Below are 4433 nucleotides of genomic sequence, written 5' to 3'. Positions count from 1 at the left end.
TTATCCCGGCCCGGAGGGGAGGGAGGAGGAGGAGGAGGGGGGGGGGGGGATGAAGGCGGCCGCCCCGCCCGCCGGGAGGGGCACCCAGCGCCCTGCCCGCCCCGCCACAGCGCCCTGCCGCAGCGCCCCGCTATACCGCCCCGCTATACCGCCCTGCCCGCCCCGCAACGCTATAGTGCCCTGATCGCTCCACTGCACCGCCTGCTATAGTGCCCTGCCCACCTGCAACGCTATAGCGCCCTGACCATCCCACCGCCTGCCCTGCTATAGTGCCTGCCCTGCTATAGTGCACAGCTATAGCGCCCTGCTATAGCGCCCTGAGCACCCCATAGCACCCTGAGCACTGCACTGCCTGCTACAGTGCCCTGCCCACCTGCAACACTCTAGCACCCTGACCACCCTACCTCACAGCCCCACTATAGCGCCCACCCTGCCACAGCGCCCCACGACAGTGCTCTGCCCGCCCTACGACGCTATATTGCCCTGGCCACCCCGCTGCACTGCCCCACTATAGCACGCTGACCACCCTACAACACTATAGCACTCTGACCACCCCACCACACTGCCCCGTTATAGCACCCTGACTGCCCCACAACACTATAGTGCCCTGACCACCCCAACGCGCTGCCCCACTATAGTGCCCGCCCTGCCACAGCACCCTGCTACAGCGCCCTGACCACTCCATTTCACAGCCCCATTATAGCACCCTGACCACCCCACCACCTGCCCTGCTGTAGCAGACACCCCACCGCAGCACCCCACTATAGCACCCTATAGCACCTGCCCCGCAACACTCTAGCACCCTGACCAACCCACCGCAGTGCCCTGCTATAGCACCCACCCCCTCCCAGACACCTATGGCCACGTCACGCCCTCCCGGTCCCCCTTCCCAGCCAAAGCCTCTCGCACCTTTAGCTCAGCCCCAGCCGAAGAATGGCCCACGGGGCAGCCCCTCGTCCTGCCCAGTTCCCACGTGCAGCAGCTCCAGCTGGGGTGCAGTGGTGGAGGTGTCACACATGGGGTCAGAACCCCTGGCACCGCCTGCCGTGCTCAGCTGGGCTCCCAGTAGTGCAGGCTGTAGGGTGCCTGCCGGTAGGGCTCAGTGCATCGAACTACAAAGAAATGGCGAGTACACCTGATGGCTACAAAAAGGCACCCGGACCTGGAAGTTTGGCTACCTGTTCTCTGACATTTCCCCCCCCATGGTCAGAAATGATACACAAATTCGCATCGTTAAAAAAGTCAAAAGCATGAGAAAAACAGGGAGCTGGGATTGCTTTTGACAATTCAGTTTGAATAGGGACTCAGATGTTGGACGAGTTGTTTGCAAGACCACGTGAAACACTTTTTTTGTTAAAAATGAGTGAACAGAAGCAAACAAAAGGCCAGCGGTGCGGAACGGGACAGGACCATAGGAAATACTGGAAAAGCAGGAGGCAAAGTCTTGACGCACACAAGTGTGAGCCTCAGAAATCAAGTGAGAAGCATATGACTAAGCCCTTAACATAATTGGGCCAAAGTCACACAGCAAGGATGCTTCAATCATCAGCCAAAGAGAAAATACGGGAGCTGCCCAGGTATAACCGAGGGCAAGTTTTCCTCCCAGCTCTGCCCTTGATGTGGGACATCATAAAGAAAAAGGGGGCGTGCGTGGGGCAGGATCCCCCCGTGGCCAAGGGAAGTGTCAGCGAGCAGCACGGCGGCTGCTGGTCTGTGTGTGCCTGCGGGGAGCCCGAGCAAGGGGCACAGACGGCAGCAGGCAGATCTGAGACACTATCAGATTGAGCAGATCAAAGCCGAGGGAGCTGGGTTTTCTCTCTGCTTTTTGCATTGCGATTGGCGGCTAAACGAAGCTGAGCAGCGAGGAGAAAAAAAAGGGAAAGCAAAGCAACCCCCTGACTTAGTACTTTGCCAGCGTCCTCTGAGTTCTTTAAATATATTCAAAACCTGGGTGAGTTGGGCCCATGACATGAAAGATGTCTAAAAATCCTGCTCAGCAGAGAAACCCTTCCATTGTCACAACTAATCAGCTCTCTGGAGAGCTACTACCTCCCGGCCGGTCACTCCTAGAGCATCAAAGAAGTTAAAGTGGAATGAATTGGACAAAAAAGCAGAGAGCCCACTGAGAAAAGCTCTCTCAAGCTTCTAAAAACCATGAATCACTGGCACAGAGGGAACAAGAAGTTAGAGAGGAAGAGTGTGGGGACACAGGCAGCACGGAGCCAGGGCTCTTGCCCTGGCTGAACGGACTCTGCTCCGGCTCTGGCCTCCACCTCCTCCACGGCACGTCGATAATTTTGCATAAACAGTAACAGATCAGTTAATCCCCACAACCAGCCCGGGCAGGGGGCTGAAGAGGATGCCACAGCATCTCCGCAGCTCCTTTCAAGCAGCCGAAAGGAGACAAAAGCTTTTGCTGGACACTGCCGGGGGCCTCTGGCACAGCGAGGATCCGGCATCCGCCTGGCTGCCAGCCCCGCGGCTGCCCCAGCCCCGCTGGCAAACGCTCCTGCTCCTTCCTGGGGGCCCGAGAGAAAGCACAGAGCTGACCAAGAGAAAGCAATGGGGTTTTTGTTGTGGTGGTGGTTTTTCTGGTGATTTTTCTTTAAAAAAAAAAAAAATCTTGCCTTTTTTGACTGCTGGACATGGTGACTAAAAAGTTATGTGGATAGAGAAATGAGTGGGAGGCTCCTGTGCCACCTCAACGCCATCACGGTGGGTGATGGCAGCATACTTCATCACTCGGATAGTGGTGTAATGCTGAAGAAGGTGGCTGAGGACCTGAAAGCAAGATTCAGGCCACCAAAGCAATGCCATGGCTTAAAACACGTGGAGCTCACCCCATAGAGCCATCAGCCAGACTGGGAGTACGCTTACGAGCCTGTGCCATATGCTGGACCAAAGGAGCTCTATTAGTCTTTTCCTCTCAAAATCAACCTTGTGAGTGGAAAAAAGCTTCAAAAGAACAATAAGCCATCAATGCCATGGTCTGTTCTTTCTCTTATAAAGACGCAGCTTTCTGCCAGTGCAGAGGGACGGGGGAAGGGGAGCACATCTCCGTCTTCCCCTTCCAGACACGGTCACGTCCCTGCCTGGGCAGCCCCTGCCACCAACCCGCCCAGCCCCTCAGGGCACAGGCTTCAGCCTCCAGCCTGTCCCAGTTATAAGCTCCATGCAGGGGCCTTCAAGGATTTCAGGTTAAATTAGTTTCCTTGTAAACTGCATCTCCATCACCCCCATTTCCAGCGCCAGCACCAGCTACCCTCGCTGTACCCCTCCCTGGGCTCCCTATTCACCGCTGGGATCAGACCTCGCTTGTTCCTGGGCCATCACTCTCCGCTACTGACAGAGGACATTGAGCTTAGCGCAGAAGAAAGAGGTGCTGTGTGGTGCCCAAAGGGACAGCAGTGGGACACAGGCTGTGCTTGGGCCAGAGAGAGGCTTTATCTCTCTGTAGTGACCCTCACACACTGAACTCTGGGTTACAAATGAGCTTTTATGCTTTTATTGCACTAGCTTGGTTTCCTATCAGCGCTGATGGGAGAGGAGGGTTGCAAAAGGTTATCAATGTTTTGCATCTTGCAAAACTGGAAAATATCAATTTCCTGCAGACATCAAGGCCTAGACTAAAAAACCTACACTGTATAACTTGTATGCACAGTTTTTACATATACACACAGTAACTGCCCGCACAGAAGAGGCACTGTTCAAAAGTCATGGTAACAGCACACCCGGATTAAGCAACTGCATCTTCATTCCTATTTCTTGCCATAAGAGTATGTGTTTTCTTCCCCATTTGTTTTTCTTCAAAGTGGTCCTATAGGCCTACAACCCAAAACTACCTCCAAAAATCACATTATTTTCATTGCGTATTTATTGGATCAGTGGGCAAAACAGAATTTATCATTATTACTGCAAAGTACTGCCAGGCTGGTAAACCCACTTCCACAAAATAAATCACTGATAGTGATCAGACACTACAATAAGGGGAAAATAAAAAATAAAAAAAAAAAATCCATCAATAACTGGCAATTTCCTTCAAAATCCTAACACTGCAAATTCTTCTAATGAAACTCCTCCACTTGCCTTTCATTTGTCATTCCCTCTTTCCTTTTATTCTTTTTCCACAGCTTGTTTGCACACCCCTCGTGTTCATTGCACTTTGGGAGAAGCCCAGGTGTGATACAAGCAGGGGCACGTGCCGAGAAGTCACTGGAAATTAATAGTTGTGGCAGGCCTGACATTGGTCTCTTGAGACAGAAATTCATTCTTAAAAGCAGGAATATTTATGCAGCAGAAAGCAGCAGCGTGACCAGCTGCGTGTCCAGCAACGGTTACAACTATTTTCTGTTGAAAGACCATTTTTCCCAAATGCAGACTTTTTTCAGCGCTGGTGACGATGGCAGGGAGACACCCAGTGGCTGCGTGCAATA

This window comes from Anser cygnoides, chromosome 16 (genome assembly GCF_040182565.1).
Source record: "Anser cygnoides isolate HZ-2024a breed goose chromosome 16, Taihu_goose_T2T_genome, whole genome shotgun sequence".
NCBI classification, from domain to species: domain Eukaryota; kingdom Metazoa; phylum Chordata; class Aves; order Anseriformes; family Anatidae; genus Anser; species Anser cygnoides.
The sequence above is the reverse complement of the archived record's forward strand: the minus strand, read 5'-3'. Positions refer to the sequence as shown.